Genomic DNA, 26,486 nt, shown 5'->3' with positions numbered 1-26,486 from the left:
ATTTGTTCCTGTACTTTGCATTTTATTCCTTGTCTGTCAAACTCTCTCTTCCCTTCCTGACTTATATGACTTACACTTTACATCTGTAAGTGCTTTGCAATTAATCTGCACTGCAATAATTTTTCATCCCTGTTGCTTTGTTCTTTTTATTGGTTACACCTTTTAATGTCTCCACCTGATATGGTATTATTTGCCTGTAAAAACGCCTCCCCAACTGTTGATGTGACAATGTAATAGCAATAATTTTCCAGGGAGGTGAGAACACAACTTCCCAATCAGTTCCTGGGAACTGCCATGATTTAATGAGTCTGAAAAGTATCTAAGAGTGCAACTATGTCACACCAGATGAACAGAGCAGAAATGCCAGAAGAAGTGAGGGCCACCCAGGCTCCAGAGCAGCCCAGTCCCCCCTCTGAGGGCATCAGTTTTGCTACAAGTCAGAGATTACCAGTGTGGGTTTATTGCTGTGCTAAGAGTGATGAAGAGCTGTTGAGGTCTGATCTAGCATCTGTGTGTGACTCAATGGCCCACATGATCTGTGTCTCCAGCAGAAAACTCCACATTAACTCGCTGGTGCTTGCAGTGAAATCAGCTGTAAGGTGTAGATGTGCCTAGAGGCAGCATAGATCAAGTCTCCTACTGTGGCTGTGCACTAAGAGGGAGCCCACAGGGACAAGGAGACAGTTTTGACCAAAAAAAAAAAAAGAAGCACAGGAGGCCTCAGTCCTCTACTCTTGGATCTCTAATGGTCAGGATGACCCTGAAATACATTAAAAGTCTTTTTTCCCGGCAATCGAAGAAGGAGTCAGAATTCTTCCGCTGTGGTTTTGAGGTTGTTTATTATTTCTTATCTGTAACACTCTTTCCTTGGGCTGCTGAGATCCATTCAGCAGGTCAGTCTGAGGCACTCTGGCCACCCTTGGGCTGGTGTCAACATTTTATACTACAAACTATGTGTACTTTATTTACAGTTATTTTCCAATACCTATCACTTATGTTAGACGTAGTGCGTTCCTACCTTAAACCAATCTAAAAGTGCCAACATTACACAGAACAGGGAGGCTAGGAAGAAGGAGAAACAAAGACAAAACATGCCCAAATTCCTCCATCTTGCCTCCTGAACTCCATTCTAAAAACCCCAAAATTCTACTTTTCATCCTGTGATAAACTATTATTCTATTTAAACTCTCTTGACTTGTAATCCTTCATATAAAGGTGGTAACTTGCTCCATGGGTCAAAATCAAAGTCACAGGTGTTATGGGGTCTGTGCCAAGGTCTCTGAGCCCCTGGCAGGGGCTTGAGCCATCCAGAACAGCCAGAGAGATGTCCTGGCTTCTGACACTCTACGAGAAACCTAACCTAGATACCTGTGCCCCTGGCCCACAGATTGTCACCTGCTGCTGTGACTGAAGGGGCTGCTGTCACACAGACCTGCTCTGTCTGTATGGAGGTGTCTCAAATGTGGCACTCAGCTCTGGGAACATTGGGCTGCCTAGGTATGATGAAAGCTGGTGGAAGTCCTGATAGAAACCTCATGTGCCAGAATGTCCAGCAGCAGCTTGGCTACTGACGCCAGCTGACTGGCAAGCAAATCTGCAGACAATACAGAACTGGGAGGAGTGGTTGATGCCCCAGAGGCTGTGATGCCATCCAGAGGGACCTCACTAGACTGGAGAAATGGGTCCACAGGAATGTCATGCAGCTCAGCAAAGGCAAGCGCCAAGTCCTGCAGCTGGGGAAGAGCATCCCCAGGCACCAGGACAAGCTGGGGGCTGGCTGACTGGAAAGCAGCTTGGCAGAGAGGCCCTGGGGGTGCTGGTGGACACCAAGCTGAGCACAAGTCACTTCAATGGCAATGTGCCCCTGTAGCCAAGAAGGAAAATGGTATCTTGGGCTGCATTGTGAGAAGCATTGACAGCATGGGATGCCAGAGTGCTAAACATGGGTTATATTGGTCTGAATTGTTGCTGGAACAGGGAGAACCATACCAGCTCACCCTGTGGCCACACAAACTGCCCTCTTCTGTCAGAGACACATTTTATTAAAAATCTTTCCTTGGGATTTTTTCTCCTGAGAAGCTGTGAGGCCACAGGAACAAAATGTAACCAATGATTATCTGCTGCTGTGGAATGGAATGCAACAGGTGGATCTGTGATTGGTCTCATGTGGTTGTTTCTAATTAATGGCCAATCACAGTCCAGTTGTCTCGGACTGTGTGGTCAGTCACAAGCTTTTGTTATGATCCCATTCCACGTCTTTCCTTGCTAGCCTTCTGATGAAATCCTTTCTTCTATTCTTTTAGTATAGTTTTAATATAATATATATCATAAAATAATAAATTAGCCTTCTGAAACATGGAGTCAGATCCTCGTCTCTTCCCTCGTCCTAGGACCCCTGTGAACACCACCACACTCTTCCACTACATGCCCTAAGTATGCCCGCCTGCAAAAATGTTCCCCTCTTACCCTCCCTCTTTGTGCAGAGCCAGCCAGGCCCTGTCTGTAGCAGACCTTTGCAGAAGCAAGGCTGCCTAGGACTGGCAGGGAAAGGTGTATTTTTGCAAAGAACCTGTATTTGCAATTCCTGTCACTGAGAACAAGCCAAAGGTCAGTCCTCACCTCTGCCTGTCTCCCCAGCACAGCACAATCTCTCTCCCCAAGATATGACCCAGATAGCTTTCTCCACTTAAGAATGCAGCAGCTGCACCATGGCTGCCCTTCAGTCATGTGTTTCTCAGGTTCACAGATTTGTAATGCCAGGAGGGAACATCAGGATCAGTGAGTATGACAGCACCGTAATACAGGGCATAACATTTCACCTGGTAATTCCTGCATAATTTCTGCTTGAACTGAATAAAGCTTACCAAGAGAAATCCAGCAGGGATGCAGAATCCACAAAATCATTCGATGGAATATCACCAGGGCTGCTAGCTTGGAAAAAGTTTTGTGTTGTTACCCTGAATTTATCCAGCCTGAAGTTCTGACACAGCATCTCACCATGTCTTTGTCTGCTCATTTCCCCAGCCCTCTGCCTTCAGTAATATTTTGTCCCACATAGGTGCTTACAGTCTGTAACACACATATTTATTTCTGAGTAACTTCCTCTTCTAATTAGGCTTTTTGCCTAGACTCAGGGGTTTTTTAAATGTAAGTGGCTATTCTTAGTAGTAAGGATGGCATTGCACCTTCATTCAGACTCCAAGATAATTTCTGGCCATTGAACACAATACAGCAGCAAACAGCAGTAATATCACTTTCTTTCTTTTGTTCCATTTTGCCCTTTTGTTTCCATTTTTTCCATTTTAATCTGAGGCTCCCATTAGATCCCTGAGCCACACAATTATATCAGACAACCATTGCACACTGTTTATTGACCATGACCCCACATCCCCTCCCCAAGCCAATGACTTCCAGGAGGCAGCCCCACTTCCTGCCAGCTCCAGGCACAACTCCACTTCCCAGAGGCACATGTTGGCACTTGGGTGCATTGAAAGTGATGGTTCTTTAAACCATTCCACATCACAGAGCTCTGTATAACTGCCCTTCCTTCACCATTATTCACCACTGCCAGCTGCTGCTCCAAACCACAAACCTTGCTAGCAATGAGCCTATCTTTTCCTTTGTATCATTAATAAATGCATTGTATTGAGCTACACCCTGTGTGTAACCACTCATTGAGTTCTCCTGGTAAGGCAGCTCTTTAAGATATTTTGCATGGTTCAGATGATTCAGTATGCCATTTATTGTGGGCCTTAATAGATGGTTTAATGGTCATTTAATATCACTGAGCACAATTGCTGTCATCCTCCCACCAAAGTCATTGTTCCCAATTCCTGTCATCCCTTGGGGGCAGCTACACCAGGATTACTTTGGCCCACAGGCAATTTGAGAGATGCACACCTCTCTTTTGGGAGCCCTGAGCTACCCTGCAAACACCAATACAGTTTTAATCCAACACCAAAGAGGGCAAAGGCTCAGTGTGTGTGCCCATACACCCCTCCACACACATCCATAACCACGTGGGACGTGTGCCTTTGCAGATGTGTGGGTTTGCAATATCCAGCCCTGTCTCTGGGCAGATGTATTGCACCAACACATCACGGGCAGAGCAGCACTCTGATTAGGACTTGGGGTGATGGATGACCAAATCCTGCCACTGGGACTGTGAACAGCTCACAGTGCTGCAGCAGACCTGTACAAGACACCCTGTGTTACAAGAGGGATGCTCAGCAGTGGGGCAGGAGGAGATGAGGAGCCTTCAGCAATCTGTACTTCAGATATGCAGTAAAATCTCCAGCCCTGTCTGGTAGGATTACACCAACAATTTGTCAATATTTCTTAAAATATCCCATATTTTCAGAGTGCATGAGGATCACAATCCATGTGAAGGGTATGTTCAGTTTCTGAAAGGTCACTCAATGTTATAGATGTGGCTGATCAGAGCTATGACCTCCAGTAACCCTTATTTGGCTTTTCTGTTTCTTTCTGATGTTTGAAAGCCCTTGGTAAGATACAACTCCATTGGCTGCACTGTGGTGCTCTCACCTCAGCTCCCCATCTGAGATTCTACTTTATATTCTGTGGTAAAACCCTTCTTGGCAGGGTCAGGTGAAAATTTCAAAAGCCCATTGATGGCTCCACAGCAGGAGGCTCCATGAGTTACAACTTGAAATTTTGTGGACTTTAACAGGGGCTCTCCTCCTAAATAATTTTGATGCTTTGGAAAAGCTGTTATTTCCAGCTGCCTCTGTTTAACAGCAGGATCCCCAGTTCCTGCAGAGGTTCTGTTTTGGTTGCTGCTGTTACAGTGCTGGTGAATATAGTGGGAAGGAATAAACAGTTGATCTGTTTATTTTGATGATTCCACTCGATGCATCTGGATGGAAAGATACAGAGAATTATTGTCTGATTATGTATTCTTTGGCATTAATCTCAGTAGCTGGAATGAAATATTAGGCTGTTATGAAGTGTGAATGAGCTTCTAATGTGATTGGGAAGGTTAAGATTTGAGCAGTGGCTTGGTTTTCTCATTCATCTTCAGCAGACCAGATGGTGTGTCATCGGGCTTTTATTGGTTCTTTATCAATTTTATTAGCCATATGATTTGATTGATCTTATTTTGCCCGAGCAAAAAGATCAATTCAAAAGGTATAACTTATAAGAGCAGCTCCCTACCTTAAAGAAATAGAAGAGCCCAACAAGCATTAAAAAGCTCTTGAGATCAGTGTGCTTAGAGGGGTTCCAAACACATCCACACAAGAACAGGCACTGTCATCTGGAGATGAGGCCACCAGGAGACAGAGGAAGATGGTTGTACTTCATCAGATTGGAGCAGACTGATAGCTCCTGGAGATGCAGCTGAGAAGAGGCATCAAGGAACAATAATCCTGCAGAAACAGCAGCACAGCACCTTCACTGCTGTGTGCACTTCATTGCTCAGGTGGGAGGCACCTGTGGTCAGTGGAAGAATCAAGGAGGAAGAAAGAAGCATTTCCAAGTTTGGGACCAGTTCAACAGCATTTCTAGAAGCGTCTCTTCAGATGAGGAGCCTGGAGAAGGCAATTTTCAAGGTCCCTCCCATCCCTTGGGACAGACATCACAGTACCTGACATCCAGGACTGTCACCTCCAGGCACATCTTGCCATGGAGACATCTGCAGATGTCTCATATTATACTCAAAGAGATCCAACCTGTCCAGTTAGTGAAATCTAGGAAGTATTAACCTCATCCTACATTTATACAGAACTGAACAACTCTCTGCTATCTGGTCTCTCCATCAACAAGTTCTTCATGGAATAAAATTTGAGCACATGGCTCACACACAGCCATCTCAATCTGAGAGTTTACCAGTCCCTAAATTTAAATCTGCATCTCACCAGCAGTTTCTGAAATCAGACTAGAATCTTTTTCCAAAGATAAACTATTTACTGGATAAATGATGGAGGCATCCTAAATTAGGGGATACAAACACCATTCACACTGATGGCCATGGCTATTCTACAGTAGAAAATGGGCCCAAACAGGTACAAACACCACTGTGCTGCAACAGCAACCCCAAACCTAAAGGCAGCAGGGGGATTTGTAAACCTCATCCAGTGCCAGGAGCAAGCCAGTGCTCAGCAGCGGGGTTTTACACATCACACCCTGCCAGAGCAGTGCCACTGAGCTGGAGGTTCAGGGATGGAGCAGCTTCTTCCACAGGCAAAGAGGCAGGGGAGCTGAGGGTCCCTGTGAGAACACACATCCTATTCACAGCCATGTGCTCCTCCAGCACCCTGGCCTTTGTGAAACCCCATCTAACAGCTTCCTGATAAGAAAGCGTTTCACAGTCAAGGTTAAAGCAGAAAATCAAAAAAGAGCACTGTCCCCCCTCCCCACAGTCCAAATGGAACAGGGAGAGACACAAATAAAATGCTCAGTCAAGAGGAGGGAGGAAATGCTGATGAGGAGAGTGTGAGTGAACATTATGAATCCCATTACACTTCTATCTCACAGAGCAGATTGCTGCTGGCAGGAATTCCTGACGTGGAGCCTAACTTGCTGTACAGTCTTATCACATATAAAACTGCAGTAATCATAATGCCAAGGAATGAGACAATGACAAATGAAAAAGCTTTCAGAAGTTAATGTTCACAACACACTGCCAGCAAAACACACAATCTATTTAATTAGTAAAATGCCATGAGATACTGCTCAATTCTCCATTCAGAGAGAGTGTGAGTAAATATGCAAGAGTGTTATAATCCAAAGAGATGGCTGCATTAAAGATTGAAATGTATGTGGCTGGTGAGATGCAGACACTGCACATTAAAATAAACACACTGCCTCATAAATTTTACACACTTGACATCATAATGGGCAATGAAAACTATGTCACCTATGAAAACAGCTGCAGATCCTTTACAACCACTGGCACAGACTGCTGCAGATTCACTTTCGCTTGCCCAGTGTCTGGCCTTGCTACTTAGGTGTTGTCCCACCAGAACAGCCATGGGTGTAAGAAGAACCAATGGCTCTCTGTTGGGATGGAGGGAATCAATGATGTCCCCATGCTACGGTGTCAGCTCTCTACACACAGCTCCTTTCTCCATTTTCCTGGCTCTTACTTGGCTCTTTGGCTCAGTTTAGGTAGCAAATTCCACACTCTAAATCAGATGCAATCTCACCAGCCCCAGCGTTTTGTAACTGCTCTTCCCTTCTTGCTCTCATGCCTGGGGACTGGAATGTCCTTTGGTCTGTTCACAGTGTACCAGAACTTGTTTCCATCTCCACCACCTGCAGCAGCTCCCTAGCTCTCCAAGAAGCCAGGAATGGGCAGGTGTTCTGTCCATTTGGCCACTGACTCCTTCCATCATTCCCAAAGCCACCTTCATTGATAAAAATATTCTTAAAATGGCACTCCCAGGAAGCTCTGGAAAGCAGCTCCAGCCATCATGAGGTCCTCCAACCCACACAGTGTCAAAGGATAACTTTTATTCTGGGCAAGCTCAACATGGAAATCCCAACTCCCTTGGTTGTGCTGGGCCCAAGTGAGTGTGGAGGGCTCACCCCAGCACAGCCAATATTCCCTGGAAATGGATGCATCAGGATGAGGGAGTGAGGAAAAGGACACGATGGCACTGTCACCAGTTCAGGTCCCTGTGCATATTTTAAACCATTGTGTTGCACTTTTCACATGCAGCACAGAATATTTAATATTCATGGGACTCCATGTGATCCTCAGGATGTCTACCCAGCAAACCATAAATTCTGTTCTCCAAGAAGTAACTTTGATTTAACATTGCTGGTGTCTATTCCTAAATCAGCTTTGATGTCTCCAAGTCCCTGCCACTGCATGTCTGCTTCAGCAAGTGATGCAATGATTCACAGTGAGCAATCTGGTTCATCAAATAATCTATTCCCTCACCTCAGTCATTATTTTTAATTGGTGATTTATGGTTTTATGAGCAAAGCAGATTAAAAGCCTAGCACAGCATATTTCAGAGTGTGGTGCATAGTTACAACTTCTAGGATGTGGGTTTGAGTTCATATGTCTCTCTCAAGCCCAGGATTGACTGACACATCACAAAATGTCACTTCATTAGGAGACAAACAGAAATAATCCAAGCAGAACAATTTTTATTGATAAAGTGGAGCAGAGAAATATCAGGGTCACTTATCATTTTGTATGTGAGGAAGAGGCAATGAAATCTTTATCAGGGAATTCTCTCTGACAGGAATGCACTTAATCTTGTCAGAGATAACACAGCCACAGTAATGCAGTGCTTGATATTTATAATAGCTACAGTAGATAGCCCTACCCAAACATGCTGCTTCAGCAGTCCACAAGGCTTAAACTACTTTGTGCCAAATGCCTTTGAAGATTTCATTTCTCCCTATTTTTTTGCCAAAAAAATCCAGTATCCAAGCACTTATAATATGTCTATTGCAATTTTTCAGCCTTGATACAGAGCATAAAATGTGCCATGTGCTCTAGAGCACACAGGTTTTGCAACAGGAGTCTTGCGCCTTCAGAAGATGCTTCTGTAGGGCATGCAGAAGGGTGATTTTGATTTTGAGAGGTTCAAAATATTGATAGGATACATTTAACATGCAAAATGCTTGCAGAAATGCTCATACCGCTTGTTTTACAAGCAGCTTAAGCCTTTGGAAACAAAACTCCATTTGAATTGCTCCAAAAAGACTCTTTTGTTCTTGCTGCCACATCAGTGACTCCTCAGGAAAATGTAAGCACAGTCAATAACCTCCAATAACATGAGGAGCATCCCAGTCTGGTGACATCCTCAATTCCAGGGCAGGAAATGTTTCTGTAAATGAAGCTATGATTTGTGTAGTGCATTATACACTGCTTTTCAATTGCACTACAATAGTCAAGAGACCTTATCTTTCACTTACTGAACTGTGAGGAATCCAAACCAACCTCCTCTGCCAGATATTTGATGACAAATACCTCAAATGCTGACAGCTCTACATCCTTCTCAGTGAATCTCTCTTCAGAGTTTCATTACCAAGTTTTTTGTGATGTCGATTTTAAATCCTCCTTGTTGCAACCAAAATCCATCATTTCTCATCACATTCTGCAGGAACTTGAAAAACAAGTTATCCTTGGTAGCAGTCCTTTGTGTATTTGAAGACTAGAACTACTCCTTCTCAGTCTTTTCATATTTAGGCTAAACAAGTGTTGATCTCAATCTCTTCAGGTTATATTTTCTGCTAATTTCCAGTAGCATTCAGCTCCAGAGAATGAACCTCTGTGTAAGTGCCTGGCTGTAGCTCCATACATGGAATCCAGGTGTCTAAGATCCCAATGTGGTTAACAGTCGATCAACAAGAATTTAGAGAATCATTTTATTCAGCTTAAAGCAGGCATTTCCAGTGACTATTTTGCCTTCATTTTTATCAGCTATAAGAGCTTAGACATCTGCTTTGCCTCTGCAGATGCTTACACTGTAGCCACAAAATCTTAGGAATCTAAACCAGATATCAAATGATCCCCATATAATTTTCATTGTTTTCCACTGAACTGATGGACTCAAACCTCTGGGGCAGTTTCAAGCCCTCACCACTTGTATCTCTCCATGACTGCATTCTAAGAGTTTTCCCCAAAATTAGTCATTTACACCATATATATGTATAATAAGTTATTTAGAGCTCACACAAACAATGCAGAAGACTCCTCTCCTGACCTGAAAACACTAAACTAGCAGGAACTTTTCAGCCAGGGATTTTTTAATGGCAGATATCCCAGGCCTAGGAATTTTAGAAAATATTAAATCTGGGGCTGGGGAGCAGTTTCAATGCTCCACCAACCTGAAAACAATTATAGTGATACTGGCAATCCTCCTGACCTTTCCCCAGGGCCAGATGCATCATGATACAAGCAGGGGGACCATAGAGCTACAGAGCTGTGTCCTTATCAGGGGATGTGGGAATGTGCTGCAGCATCTGGTGCTGATCCTGGTGCCTGTCCCCTGTAAATCTTCCTCCCAGACAAAGCTCTGAGGAATGTCCTAACACCCTCTCTCTCCTGTGGAAGGGTTTTATGTGGACACTGCCACCCACACAACCTGAGCAGCCTCCAGAGTGCTGCCATCACTTTTTGTGCTGCAGAAATGCAGAGCCCTGCACAAACACACACTGAGGGCAGACCCTGGGCAGGCACTCACAGGCAAAACAGACACAGCAGCAACAAACAAAACAGAGAAAAACCTTGCCAGGTCCAGGGTCTCCAGTTTGGGCTGAGATGCATGTGTAAAAAACATTCCTGCACTTCCTCACTCTCTTGTTCTATACACACATTACCTTGCAGGCTCCCTGGCCAGTTTGCCCTCTGGGACTGGTCCCAGCTCCTGGCAGCTGCATCTGTAATGGAAGAGAAGCCAGGGCATGTTAACTGGCAGCACATTTCTGCAAGATGAGATTGGAAGTGACTTCAGCAACAGCTGCCAACTGAAGATTCTTAACTGTAGATAAAGAAATTTCATTTTCATCTGTGCTCCCCTACAGACCAAAGCACTTGACTGATGTTCCTCAAGAGCACCTAAAAGCAGGTCCTGCTACCCTCACCTGTGGAACAGGAAAGGGCAAACCACACCTTGCCTCTCCAGGTTCTTCAGAGCAAATATTTCAAACTGTGATTTCAACTCTCAGAACTGAGGTTCAGCATCCCCTGCTTCAAGCTGAAGCTCCCCCAAAGACCAGGATGGGGAGCAGAATGAAACCCCCATAATCCAAGGGGAAAAGGGATCCGGGGCAGCACTAAAGACACACACACAGCTCTATGGGGCTGGATGGGATCCACCCACAGATCCTGAGGGAGCTGCAGGAAGTTCTCACAGAGACACTTCCCATCATTTACCAGCAGTCCTGGCTAACTGGGGAAGTCCCAGTTGACTGGAAACCAGAAGATGTAATGCTCATCCACAAGAAAATCCAGAAGGAGAATCATCTTGAGTGCTATCACATGGCATACAAGGACAAATAGGGGATCAGCTCATCCAGCAGGGATTTAGGAAAGGCAAATCCATACCTCCCTCTGTGACAAGGTGACCCACTTAGAGGAGAGGGACAGGCTGTGGATGTCTACCTGGACTATAGTAAAGCCCTTGGCACTGTCACCCACAGCATTCTCCTGGAGAAACTGGCTTCCCATGGCACGGATAGGTGTTCTGTTCACTGGGTAAAAACCTGTCTGGAGGCCTGGCCCAGGGAGTGGTGGTGAATGGAGTTTATTTGAAACATCCTGAAATGGAAAAATAAGGCAGTTTTCAAGGGTTCCTAAGTATTTTTAAATTATTTATTGTGTGTGTTTTTCTCCTTACTTTTCACCCTGAATGTATTATATTTTGAAATGAAAACCTGGACATGATGTCTTGTCCTGCCCAGAACAAATTGTTCCCTGGGAAAGAAAGGTCATGGCAATGGTGAAGTTACACAGGCAGTTCTTCCTGACCCTCCAGGTACAAAACCAGACACTTGACCCAACCCTCTGCCTGTGGAATTCTTCCCAGCATCAGCAGCTTCCTGCACAGACAGACCTGGCTGGGACATCACGTGTGGCAGCTGGAGCTGAAAGAGGAATTGATTTCACCTGTGCTGAAAAGGACTCCATGCTCCACTTGATTTTAGTGCTGCTTTTGTTCAGGAATCTTTGAGACTTGTTCTCCATTATCCCCACACATAAAAATGTATCCTGCCTTGAATTACAAATGCCAATAGTCCAGGTTTAGGAGATAACATTTTTGTAGCCAGGTACTGTGGTGGTGTTCACAGGGGTCCCAGGAAGAGGGAAGAGACAAGAATGTTGACTCTATGTTTAGAAGGTTTGATTTATTATTTTATGATATATATTATAACTATACTAAAAGAATAGAAGAAAAGATTTCATCAGAAGGCTTGCCAGGAAAGCAGAGAGAATGGAATGATAACAAAATCCTGTGACTGACCAAGACACTCTGGACAGCTGGACTTTGATTGGCCATTAATCAGAAACAACCACATGAGACCAATCATAGATCCACCTGTTGCATTCCACAGCAGCAGATAACCATTGTTTACATTTTGTTCCTGAGGCCTCTCAGCTTCTCAGGAGAAAAAATCCTAAAGGATTTTTCATAAAACATGTCTGTGACAAGGTACCAGCTCACTATAAAAGATGTACAAGTATAAATCCACCACACCCAGCTGAGACATCTCACTATTGCTCTGGCTCAACAAACTGGACATTGAGGTATGGGGCAGTCAGGGAGTTTGAATTTTATGGAAGTATTGATATTCAGAAATAAACCAGCAAAGTTCTTGAGCAGAGGGGAAAAGGGTTGCCAGTTTAGTCTTGACACACATGTAAACATCTAAAAGCCTGCAAACCCTTTAATCCAAGCCACACAGCAAAGGCAGGATGGTTTGGGGGCTCAGTGGCTTTGCCAGAGAAATCCCTGCATGTTTCCATGGACACAGTTGGCTCACAGTGCACCTCAGTTCTTCCACCTGTGGACTGAGCAAAGCAGCACTGCTGGGCTTGTGAGATCCTGCAGAGTTTACTTCATAAGCATTGAAAGGTAATCTGAACATGAGGAAGTGATAATTCAAGATTCATGAAGCACCAAAACCTTTTTGCCAAACCCAGACATAAGAGCAGGGAGAAGCTCTGATAAGAGAAAACCTACAGAGTCTTCACAAGCTTTTCAAGACAACAGAATTCTTCCTGTGTGAAACCACAGCTCCAGCAAGAAATAATTGGGGTCAAACTGTTGAAGTCAATGAGTGCCATCCCACAGAGAGCAAAGAGCTTTGGGTCAGGCTGTTAAGGAGCAGATCCTTGAGCATGGGAGCATCCCATGAGCAGATGTGCTTCTCACTAGAAATCACCTCTTACATGCAGCTCTGCTGATTTCAGAATTAAAAATTAGATTTTTTTTTAAGCAGATATTTGCCTTTCCACTGTAGCAGGAAATCATTGTAAGGGAAGCTGAAATATTCCTCTGTCAGGGTGCCCAAATTTTTTCTGGAGGTCGGACAGGCAAACGAGCAAAACAAAACCCAATTTCCTACACAGAAAATCTATTCTAAGTCTTTAGGTGTCATAAGTTTGGAAAACAATAGTCATGACAGGTTGGTGATATTAAAATTACTGTTTTGAAGAGAAAAAGCAAGCTGAAATAGCACCTATCTTTGTCTAAGAGCTCCCTCTAGCTCATCAGTGTTCAGTACTACAAAACCATTCCTTGCACCACAGAGCAACACTGCACACATGCAAGTTGGATTTCACATGCAAGCTGGATTTACAGAAAAGTATTGCAGTATGGAGCATACACAGCATGAAAATCCACTTCTCATCACTCTCATAGGAGCAAGGACAACAATAAATACAAACAAGTAAGAGATTAAATTCAGTTTCCCAAGAGTTTCATTTTCCTTAATGTTAAATCCAACCAGGCTTTAGAAGAGTTTTTGCCCCTTCTTGCAACTCTCTCAGAATCTTACCAAAAAAAAAAAAAAAAACAAAAAAAAAACACCAAAAAACCCAAAAACCAAAAACAAAAACAAAAACAAAAAAAAAAAAAAAGGAAAAAAACCCTCACAGCTCTCAGTATTGTTTTGCAAATCTGTGTAATGCAGCTGATTTTGCTCTGCAGGTTCACCAGAAGGAGATGGGAGAACAGAAATTGCTCGATTTCCTTGCAACCCCTGCAAGCAGCACCTCTTGGAATGCACCTGGCAGCACCTGAGTTACTGTCCCTGGCTCCCCAACACCCCTGTGCCCACTGCAGCACCCCTGCACTGTGTGTTGGGCAGCAGCAGCCATCCCACCATCCCCACTTTCTTTTCCCTGTCCCCAGGTAGGAATTTGGTGCCACAGAGTGCCTGCAGTGGCTGCTGGAGGGGCAGGGGAGGAGAGGGAGGAGATGAAAACAATTGATTTTCCAGGTAAAGAAGATCACACCCCTGGAGATCACAGGGATGGGGCCACACTCCCCACAGCCAGCACTTGCAAAGCTTGGACCACACTGCTGCAGATGCTGGAAGCTCATGCTGGGCTTTAATTCACAGGCCAGGGACCTCAGCACAGCTTATGCAGAAAATAAAGAACAGCTGCTCTGCTCTGCTTTATTGAGCAACAGGGAACCTGGTTTCTCAGTCAGCTGCATCTGTCTGGGGTGATGTCTGAACAGAGAGCTGGGTCTGGATATCTGTCAGAGCTGGACAGAGCTGGTAACAACTGGGAAGGGTCCAACAATGGCAGCAGGAAGCCTCTTCCTCCTTCAGCATCATGGAGCACAGGCAGCACCATGATGGGGAGTGACTGGAGGTCCCTGACACCACAAATCCACATTTAGACAGTACCAGGTATTCCAGTCTCTGCCAGTTTTCACCCTTTGTTGAGTTTCCCCAAACAGACACTGCTTCACAGAAATCATCATGGTTCTTCTTGATTTATGAGCCTTGAATGAAGGACTGATAAAGAAAGAAAATGGAAGTAAGGCTTGGAGGAAATGTCTTGAGACAGATCTGTTCCTGCCTCCTCCCAACCCCCCCATCAGCCTCAGTTCAGTATTTCTCTTCACTAGAGCAATGTAATTAGAATCACCATAAAACTTTCATTTTTAGCTTTATACAACTTTCCCTCAGAAATAAGTCCTATTCTAAACAGAAGAAAGTCAGAACAGGAAAAGTTGAATTTATTAATCATCCCAAGCTGGATCAATACACTTATTTTTAGTTAATAGCTCATCCTGTGTGTGAACATGCACAGTGCCCACACTCCAGCCTTGCCTCCAAACAAAATCCTGGTTAAATACCTACTCCCAGCCAAGGAGAGTACAGAACAGCAGTCAGACTTAGAGATAAACTGCAAAGAAGTTTCCTTCATCTAAACTTAATTAATGTGCATCCTTATCAGGTTTTAGAAAATTGCTGAGAAATCATAAGCTCTGTGCAAAAAAAAGTTTCTAGGAGTAGAAAAGTCTCAGGTTTCCTTTCTGGTGGAAAAAAGATAAAAAATTGTGTTCCTATATCATCTGTAATTGTCCAATAAATTGCAACTATCTGATTTTCTGTTAAAGGCCAAAAGGCAAGAATTCAAATGAAAATGTCTCCTATCACTGTGTTCTGTACATAAAGTAATGTATCAATGCAATGAGGAAGTTAATTGGTTTCATGTTGCTTAGAGTGCACATGGAAAAAAAATTCAAAGGACCCAATTGCTATCTCTAATTAGAATTTCTGAGGAGCCACATCGTGGAGACAGATTGTCAGCTTCCTCAGGCATTTCCTACTCATGCCAGTCAAATTTATGCACTCCATTTCCAATTAGTACCCTAATTCCCTTTCCATAGCTAACAAACTAGGGCTGGCTGATAGTTTATTTTAATTCACACAGTCACAGAGCTCTACCAGTGAGCATCTGGGCAACTGAGGAAACCACTGTGTTGCAGTGATGGACAACACTGCTACATGGAGTATTTCTATTACAAAATCAAACCCATTAGAATTGTCATCTAGGACAGTACTTTTAAAGGAGAAAATAAGTAGGTAAAAAACAGCAAAAATATTTTGAAAACAATATGGCTGGTGTAAGGTATTCAAATAGATGAGAGGGCTTTCATGAATATCTCTGCTTTACTCACAGGGTCTTCAGGAAATTTGGGCTGGTTCTGATTATTCAGTACAGTCTCCTTTTACTGCATCAAATCCACACAGGAGGCTCTCAAGTCAAGCACCCCAGAAAAGCAAAGTTATCTATGGAAGATGTTCTTACCCATTGCAGGTGGCTTGAACTAAATGACCTTTAAAAGTGCCAACACAAAGCATGCAGGGACGCTATGGTCAGGTGTCCTTCCTGAGTACCCAACTATGAAAAAGTCAAGCAAGAAATTAGAAACTATCTTACACAAATTCACACTCACTGTTGTTTTTATTTCCTCCCACTCCTTCCCTGCACAGCCCAGCAAAGCAAACAGAAAACTCCTGCCACTCAGCAGCTTTCCCAAAGTTAACTGGTTTTATTAAGAGCCAGAGGAGATCCTAGAAGGGGCAGCACAATTCTGATGGCAATGGAGATCTTTTTTGGGACAGAAGGCCCCTTGGCCTGGGATCTGGATGCTGATGAGGTGTGAGTGTGGTTTGTGGGGTGAAAGTAGCACAAGGCGACTCTAAGCACACAACAGCAGAGAGACTGTTCAACACAGGGGACAGCATGTTCTGTCTGTGGCAAAACTGACACACTCCAGGGCAGGTGTAAATCAGAGCTGTTGGCTGGTACATGCAGGCAGAACTAAAACATGTTCTACAGATGTTCTGGGCTATTTCTCCCTGCTCATTTGGTACTGCTCACTGCAAAATGTCTTGGCCTTGTGTCTTGGTTTGGAAAGACAGGTGTCTGCTAAGGAAGGCTGGAGCATCCCCTGAAATGGAAAAATGTAAACCCCCTCCCTCAGAACTGTTATAAATTTGAAATTAAGGGGGGTCTCACGCAAAAATATGGGAGAAGGAACAACAGTTCTTTATTAGAGAAGAAAATAAAAATATAAAATAAACAGTGCAGTAAACCAAAACAACATTGGCAGAGTCAGAGCCCAACCTGACACCCTGTGGGTCAGGGCTGTTGGCAGCAGTCCCATTGGAATTGTGGCTGCAGCCCTCCTGCAGTGTCAGGGGTGGTTCTGCTGGAGCAGGGATCCTGTAGAAAGGTGCAGTCTCTTCCTCTGAAGATCCAGTGGAAGAGACAGCTGCTGTTCCTCTGGGAAATCCAGTGGAGAAGCTGTGCTGGTGTTCCAGAATCTCCAGATTATATCCAGGGAGGAATGCTTGGCTCCTCCCTCTGGGCTCACATCTCCCAGTGGGATGCTGGAGTTCTTATCAGCCATGTAGTGACATTCAATAGCTGTTATCAGCAGATGACCCCCAGAGGGAGGATTGGTGTGGAAGAGATAAGGAAAACTGTTCATACAGATGGCAAATAGAATACAATTTGCTTGGCAATCCAGGACACCTTGGGATGTTGAATTTTTCTAAACACAGTTTCCTGAAAAAAACCACAACACACTGCACTGCTACCTCTAACCATTTACTGAAGGGTTTTTTTTACTAGATGTGTTCTAACCAAAGACATAAATGTTAATTATAGAAGACAACATCTATGCAGTCATTCCTGTGGCTGGGAAAAGGTGCAGTGGGCCATGTGCTCTGTAGCATTTCTATACATAGAGTGTTATTGTATATGTAACCTAAATGGCATGTGAACTGTAGCTAGGCATCAAACACTGGGTTGTGTTTCAGCTCTTCCTGATTGCACTGGCCAGAGGCTGCTAATTAACACCTGCCAGGTCCAGGATTCTACACAGGCAGAAAAGAGACCACTCTGTCCAGACAACCTGCAAGATCCCCTTGGAGATTGGAATCCTCCTATTCCCCTACTGTTCCTAAACCAGGCTCTTCTGAAGGTGACAAAATTACAAGATGAGGATCAAGCAGCCCTCTCAGACCCAGTTTAAATCACTCCTGAACATTATATTCTGCATTTGATCTCTAATGGGACAGGGAGCACTGGACAGTATCAAGTGGAATCATTCCTGAGAGCTGGGGATCCTGCTAGGACTGATGAGCAATATATATTGCAAAAGCAATATATGCCTTTGACTGTATAAAGACATATAAAAATGGCAACATCTGTCCATCAGTTTCCCAATTATTGGCATCTCCTGAAAGCTCTGCTCTTCTGATTCCCACTCACTTCTGTAATGGAGACAGCAAACCAAGCCCAGGACTTGGGGCTGCCTCCACACTTCCATCAAGTGTCCCAGTTAAATTTCAGCAAAGATCACTGAGGTGCATGACAGCTTTTTTTTACCATCTTCAAAAATCCCTGAAAAAGTGTACCTATTAATACCTGGACATTTCACTCTTCTGAGAAGTATTACTAAGATATCCTTTCAAAAGAAATTGTTACAGCATATAGGGATTCCTAATTCAACTCAGGCACTGCTATAGCAGAATTAAGCATTATGATACATTAAATAGAAATGACCTTGGAAAAAAATGGTTGGCAATATACCAGAAGCACTTGACTTACACAAAAATCAGAGTAATGAAGGAAATTGCTGTTCAGTATCTATGACTTTTCATCTTGTAGGCTAACTGCAGTGGTGAAATTCCATTTGCTTATACAAATGTTAGGCGAGGAATAATAAATTTGCATCAGTTAAAACTTCACGCAATGAACGGGCCCAAAGCTTGGAATTTTTTAAAATTATTAAGTGTAATTACAGGATCCTAATACTACAAGTAGGATTTAAAACTGACTAGAAGGCAGGAGACAACAGATCCATGCAGACTGTTCATGATGGTAGTGGTGGATGGCTATTGGGAAATTCTTCATACAAACTTTTTTTCATCAAGATTAGGAAAACCAAATGCTTTCATATTCTTATCCAAGTTAAGCACAATTAGTAAATCAGCTTTTTAAAAGCATTTGAACTTTAAGCAACTTCCCCAGAGAAAATTACAGAGCAATAAACAAACTTTCCCCATCGATCCTACAGAATAAATCAGTCTATCTTCCCCACATTATGAACCTGCACAGCAGCTCAGGTTCTTGCTGACCACCAGAAGTACTGCAGTGATCAGCAGGACACAAGGTAGTGCTGGGATAAACCTAGCAATCTCCAAAAGAAGATGGGCACAGAATTGGACACAGCAGTACCTGCGGAGCAAAGGCATGCAACCAAAACAGCATCAGGTGCCATGGGCTTTAGATTAAATGTCAGTACAACCCTCCTCCCCATCCCTCTGTGCCTCACGACCCTTTGTGTTCAAATTCGACACAATCCAGATTAATGCAGCCACTTGGAGTGAATTAACACTGATTTTGACTCCCTGAGAAAGCCCTTGTAGTTACACCTGACTGTTTATGACAGCTTGACTAACAGAATTATGCTGTGCTCCCAAGCAAGAGGATAAACTGAAACACCCTCCCCACTACCAGTGAGGGACAGGACATCCTGTTTTCAGCCACTGTTGTTGCTTTTCTATTTTTAGGTTGGAGAAAACAAATGGCTTGATTCCTGGCTGCTGCCTTCTCTGCAGTGCATGCTTTCCATAGGTGACTCTTTCCCAAACATCCTTTGCTGCCAGAACATCTATTGTCAAGATCCTTCCCAGCCAAGGAGGTAAGAGACATTTGCCTCTGCATGCAGGCTGGTGTCTCACAAACTGCTCTAAAGCTGCCAACAAATAAACAAATAAATGAGCATTATTCATGAGCATTCACCCATGAAATATTGGTCTGCTTCAGCCACTGACATCCCATAGCCACTGTGGGCACCATTCAAAAGACACCATTAGAGCACATGGGAAATCCAAGTGATGGATTCCCAGATGTAGAAAATGGTGCTGTCCTGAAAAGCTACACTATAGTCCAAAAGGACCAATAGTTGAACTGCTAATGTTGATTCAGGAAAGGTCAGCCCAGACTGAGCTGCTGCATTATCCCTGGTGTGTTCACAGGGAAAATTTTCCTGCAAAGAACCTAAAGGCCCTAAAGTGATGTACCCAGCACTCCTAGTCAATGCAGCAGAAAGACAGTGCAGGTAGCCCAGCAAATCACTTGTCTGTAAACAATTTAATTAGAAGGCTATCCTTGGAGTAATGTCCTAGGAAAGTTGCAGCCCAGAGCAAGAGAATATTGACAGCCCTGTGTGTGAACAGGGAAAATGCTCTGGTGTGGGAGTGGAGAGGGCACTTTGTTACTTTACCACCCCCACTGACCCTTTGTACATCCTACAGCAAGTCATTTACTGTAGGAAGTAAATGACTTGCTGTAGTTTCTACAGGATCCTCTGCTTTTGCTTCCCCACCTGAGGTCATCAAAATTTAGTCACCTTGTACAATTCTTGACTTTAAAAATAAAACCCACATCTAAGTGGAGGGTGTCGCTCCTGTGATACAGAATTTGTTCTCTGCTATGAGCCTGCCCTTTTTAACCTCACAGTTCATGATGAAGAGCAGGTAGAACAGCACAAATAATTGTAAGTAACAGCACACGCCTTTTGCTTCTTTGGAGTCAATTCCTAATGGGTTAATTTACCTTCACTGGTCAAATCACATCTTTTGATGAGGGACTCGGGGTGCACCTCAAAATATTGAGGCAGTTGACACACAATGTCTGATGTCAAAGGCAATTGCTGTTGTTCACTGCAGAGGAGCAAACCTGGCTGAACAAACAGGACACTTGACAGTAATTTTCAGTGTGCAAGACAAATGGCTGGATACTGTGCAGCTGAATGGCTGGAATGATAGATGGGCTCTGTATAATAACAGCCATCACACAGCAGCTCAGAGCAGAGAACAGAAGCACCACATTCAGTTTTACAGCACCAATGAAAACACCACCAAGCTGGATGCGTCCAAATGTCCTGAACAGCAAGTGCTGGACTGACCACTGAGATGCTTCAGACTGGCTAAAAGGGATTATTTGAACTTCTGGATTGGGAACTCTTTATGTGTTTAAACTTTATATGAAGGTGATGCTTGTGACTTCCAAGTTCTTTATTTCTCCTCCTGCTACACCAACAGCAGAGATCACACAGGGTCTTAGGCTCATACCACAGAAACCACAGGAACCACAGCACAGCTTTTTTACCAGAACCCTTGGCACCACATCCATCACCTTTGTGGAAGGACAAGAGAAGGACCACTGAGCAATTGTCATTCAAAGCCCTGCCAATACTTGTCAGTTCCTCATCAAAACCACAGGTAACCAGAGATGTCAGGCCAGCTGTTCAAAAGGCTCCATGCAGCACAGCCATGGTGTGGCTGTCTCAGGTCTAGGAATTCCCATCAAGATTACCATAAAAACAAAAGATCAGGTTCAAGGTAACAGTATCCCTTTGGCACCTCCTATCTTAACATCCCTTTAACAAACAAATACTGATGGAACAGGCTCCACTGCCTGCCCTCCTTCCCCACAAGGAGTGGTCAGGATTTAGTCCCAGTCTCCTTTCAGTGTGCTCACAGTTTAACACATTGCTCTCCTCCTCCTCATCTGTCTGCTTCTTCTTAGAAGCTCTAACTCATGGTTTGGGAAAGGTTAAAGCAATCCTAAATGAATATGACATGAATTCATAAAGCTATTTAGGAGTTTGTTCTTTAAGTGGCAAGAAATGCAGACCCAGAAACAGGACATTGATGAACGAACAGCTGCCTTTAGGATAAGAAGGCTGAATCCCTGTGTCTGAACTCCCTATTATTGAACTCCAAAGCTATTTCAAATGCCTAGTTTGATGTCCCCAGCCCTCGATAAATCACAGTATAGCAAGTCATTGCTGCCCTGTTTGTTAGAAGGAAGAGATGCTGACAGCTCAGTGAAGATAAGAAGCAAAATAACATTAAAAACAGATTCATGAAACACAAATATGGAAGGACCCAAGAATAGCTACAGTCCAGGAGCAAAATTATTTCAAAGACATCAAAAGAAGATCTTTAAACATAAGCAGCACTGTCACAAACAACAACAATGTGAAATGAACCTTCTCAGCTCTGACACTGCACATCAACCCCACGCCTTTGAAAAGATGGAATATTCACACTCACACAAATTCCATGGGGCAGTTAAAGTACAGCATCACAAAGCACCACTGAATAATGGAGAAAGGATGCATGGAAAGAATAAACACTCACAGTTTATCTGATTGTGACGGTTCCACTCAATTTAGTGCTACCACCAGCTGGTAATTGGTAAATGGATGTCTGAATCAACTCAAAATCCAGGGCAGCATGAAAACATTACCAGAAATTTCATTAGGAAATGCAGTTTCTTCCTCTTCTTCTAGAAGCAAACAGCTTTTCTCAGCCTCTCAGAGATGTTAGTCCTAACCTGACTGTCTCAGGACTCAAAAAAAGCCTGCCGTTTCTGAAGAAGGGTTAGCATCTCTATCCTTGTCAGAGACTGGATATACCAGCAGAAGATTTAAGCCCAAGCTTGTGACACAGATTTGAGTTGAAGAAAACTGTTCTCACTCAGTTTCAGCTGCATGTCTTGATCTCACTGCATGGGAAGAAACAGGCAGTGCCATGGAGTCATTGCTCTGACCTATTTCAGACCTGGGTGAATTGCCCTCAGCAGCAAACACTTCCCTCCTTGGATTACAAAGAGAACCAAAACTGATGAGCTCAGGCTCAGGTACCTGAGAATCATAAAGTGGAACAGATGAACTCTGTCCTAAAACACAGCACATCATCTCAAGATTATAACCCTGTTTTCTCAGCACAAAACAGTGAGCTACCTGAATATCCACTCAGGAATCAGGAATATCAAATTAATACCTTCCTCACAGAAGAGCTGACATCTTCAGGAGGAGGAAAAATTGTAAATTTTTCATAACACCCCCTGCTTCCACGAGGATTTGCTCACATCTAGCTCCACTCTGCTGCCCTTCACAGAGCTGAAAAACCCAACAGAATGATCAACAAGGCCAAGAAACTGAGAGCTCTAGAGCGAAAGATGCTCATGTGGAGCAGCTGTGCCAGGCTGCCATATGTTTGCCTTCCTAGTCAGCACTCACCATTCCCATGCTGATATCAGAGATCATCTGGATTGAAGAAAATAAGTATCTGTTGTTAATTACCACCATGGAGGCCTGGTAGAGTGCTGAGTGCATCTCTGGCAGTACGCAATACTGGTCAAAACATTAGATTTACTCGAGCTCACAAAACCAAAATAGCACTTTGAACCAAACTTTTGAGAGGATTCAAATGAAATGAAAACTTATTAAAAAAAAGGAGAAAAAAAAAAAAAAGAAAAAGAAAAGAAAAAAATAAAGAAATCCAGAAAGCACTTGCCTGTAGTCCAAAAGGAAAGGAAAAACCCAACCAGAGCCAATCACAGCAGAAGTGCAGTTTAATCATAATTTGATGTATAATACTTTTATTAGCATCATTTGAAAATAATTATTTCAGTTTAGGGACTGAAATGCTTTCTTTTCCTCACAAAAAAATAATGCCTGTCATTAAAAAAGGTTTTATCAAAACTGGTTTTTGGACTAACCTACTCTGGCTGAGCAGCCCATCATGAATCCTTCCTTTAAACAAAAAATAAAAACAAAAAACCCAAACCAAACCCAAAAGACCCAACCAACCAAAAATAAACAACAAAACTATTAGTACCTAATTTTGTGTGTCTGGTTAGAGTGACAGCTGCCTTCAGAAGCTACAGACCATCCCTCAGATGGGGGAGAAATCCTGAACAAGGAACACCAACCCCCCAGGTCAGAAGGTATCTGAATGGTCTCAGGGAGCTGCTGGTCTGCCTGATGATTTCTGGTAGTGGCTGGAACAGGTAAAAAGTGCCTGAAAAGAGGCAACAACTCCTCCATATAATTTATTATTCAAGTGTAAAAGTTTAATGTACCTATTTGAACAATTAAAGCGTGCTCTCTGGAGCAAAATTTTCTTTTTGCCTCTGAAAACACAATGCCTCGTGAATCACTAAGTGCTACAGCCAGGACCCAAACATGCATTTAATTGCAAGTTGCTTGTTGCTCTGTACACATCCAGGAGCAAGAAATAGCTTTGTTATTACAATAGACACAATTAAAGAAAGATAAAATCAGGAACCTCACACAAAACTCACTGGGCTTCTGTGACAAATCCAGTCACAGCTGGAAGCCTAATATGTTTAAGGGTGGCTGATCTTTAATACAATTTTTATAGATTTTTAGTACTGCTATAAAAGCCTGTGGCACAAATCATGATTGGAACAAGCAGACCTTCCCTTCAGAAAGAACTGAGCTGGCTGTGCTGCAGTTTACTTCATTTCATGTTTCAGGTGTTTTATATCTTTACAGTTTAACTGATGGTGGTACCGAGCTGTTGCCCAGTTACATTCAGCACCAGGAGAGGAAAGGGGAATTAATTTCACTGTTACCTTCAGTTATTAAGACTTTGGAGTACTCATGACCCAGGGCCTCTAACTCACTGGATGGATTTCAATTACTATTCTGTGAAAGATTTGCTTTCTTTGCCTCTAACTGTGAGCATACAGCCTAACCTGTAAAAAAGAAGGCAATGCTTTGTTGTAGTAATAAGCAGACAGGACTCAGTTTCTTCATGCAGAAAAGCCAATCTTTAATGTTACAGCCCATTTTTATACATTATTCAAGACCTCATATTTAACTCTAATTGGTTCATAACTTTCTAGCCACTCAATTCATTGGTTAGAAAATGCTTGTGTGTGTCCATGCTAAGATTCTCTCTTTCTCCAGGTGTTTACATATTTTCTTTGCAGATTTTCATAGGACAGACTCCTTGTTTTTGCAGGTGCAAACAGTTCCCTTACCAGAACAGGTTGTTGTGCTAACTGCTTCTCATTCCTCTGATCCCTTCTTCTGGGAACTTACAGGCTAGCTGGTAACTCAGCAGAGCACGGCCTGATTTTGTAAGGCCTTTCTTTCATAAGATGTTACCTGTATGCAACAATGCTTGGCTTTGAAAAGAGTGACACCACTAAACTTGTCATCTGCTGGTATTAACAGTCTATCCTTCACTGCTCTTCTGCTGCTACACAAACCACAATGGCAATTGCATCTAGCAGTGTTACTTAACTCTGCTTTACGATTTCATTAGTTGGATCCATTTAGGAAGGCACAGGGGCAAAAGTCTGCATCTTGCTAAATACTGAGAACTGTATGCCCTGTTCTCAAAAATTGCTATAGGTAGCAGAGTTGCCCAAAAAGTCTTCCTCTTTCCACTGAAAAGTCACATTTTATCACAGCTAGTCTTTTTTGTTAAATTAATAATTTAATCAAAACATCCATGCCAACTTCTTAGAACCAAGGCAGCAGAAAACTTTGGTAGAGGGAAGAGGGAAAATACCATACAGACACAAAAGGACAAAGGAGAATTTTTACTACAGTTTCAAAGCAGTTTCTGCTTGAAGAGAAAGACAGAAGAGCTTTAATGTTCATGCCATCCACACAGCAGGCTGGCTCCAGCTGCCAGGCCTTGTTTGTAGCAATACTCCAGAACAAATTCTTCAATTGATAGTTCTGTAAAGCCATCCAGAGAAATGTGGAAGTCAGGGAGGATGGTTCTTCCTTTCTCACATGTTCCCATCAGGAGGAAAAACTCTCAAAGACAAATTAGATGCTAGATACATCTCTGTAATGACAGCTTTACTGAGGTTACACAACGGTAACTCATGCAGTGAAATGAAAAGACAAAAAATCCTGTTAACCATGAAAAACTGCAAAAACTACAAAAAGTCAGGAGTGTAAGCCGACCTGTATTGTTACATATGTACAACTTAAACATTTAAATCCTATTCTGACAGAGTCTTTTTTCATCACTGTTATCTGACAGTCTGAGGTTCACATTTCTTCAGCAACTATAGTAAAAGCACTCTCCTAAACCATAAATCAGATTCATGTAAAAACCAGCATGACAAAGATATGGGGTCTTAGGAAAATAAAACATCCTGTTTGAAATATTTAGCATCACTCTGCTACTCAGAAGACACAGGTTTGATTTATGCTGGCAAATTAAACACTGCCAAGGAACATTCCCAGGTGCTGGAGTGCCATCAACTACGCCATTAAATTGTAATCATGATCCACAGCACCATTTTGGCCATGGCCAGCTGTCAGTGAGCCAAGACACGGCAGAGCACATCTCAGGAATCAACACAGTGCAGAGATCAGCCCACAAAGCAGCCCAGATGTGGTCACTTCCTTGGCACAGTCAGGGAGCTGAGGAAGAAGAGGCTGTGTCAGGCAAGGGGGTCTCAGTTCACAGAAGGGCTCTGAGCATGTTCAGTTTACAAGCATTGCTTCAACCACCCAGAACTGACATGGGAAGCAAGATGATGCACTTCAAAATTAATCTAAGGTTTGTACTACCCTTCAGGAGAATCATGCAAGTTGACAGAGTTAAATGGCATTTAGTTTATGTGTTGTAATTTGGCAAAAAGCAGCCTAAGCTTTCCAAACAACAGTTTAGCACCCTTCTGATACTCCAAAGACAGTCCTTGGTTACATTCTCACCTATTTCAAATAGCACCAGCATTGGCTGATCTTCATTACCACTAAACAACTCCAGTTCTTCAGAGAAGTGTTGATTGCAGAGGTTCTTGGAGTACATTATTTCCAGATATACAGAAATAAAATATTTATATCCTACTACTTGTGAAATATGTAACAATAAATCATGAAAGCTCCCTTCTGCGTTCCACAGCAATGGGGAATCCACAGCTTTTTGCTGAGGTGTGAAGGAAGAGTGCAAAAGAGAAGTGAGTTTAGCAATGCAGGGCTGGCTACTGAAGCTTGTCTGCTTTCACTTCCTTAATACTTCAATTTCAGGGTTGTCTACTCAAGATCTGAGCTACTCTGACCAGTCCCTGCATGATAAACTCAGGGTGAGGGAAGGAAACAAGCATAACATAACATAAAACATTCTCCTGGACTGTATCCTTTAATAACATTCCCCACGAGAGGTCA

The sequence above is a fragment of the Molothrus ater genome, chromosome 1 (genome assembly GCF_012460135.2).
Source record: "Molothrus ater isolate BHLD 08-10-18 breed brown headed cowbird chromosome 1, BPBGC_Mater_1.1, whole genome shotgun sequence".
NCBI classification, from domain to species: Eukaryota; Metazoa; Chordata; class Aves; order Passeriformes; family Icteridae; genus Molothrus; species Molothrus ater.
The sequence above is the reverse complement of the archived record's forward strand: the minus strand, read 5'-3'. Positions refer to the sequence as shown.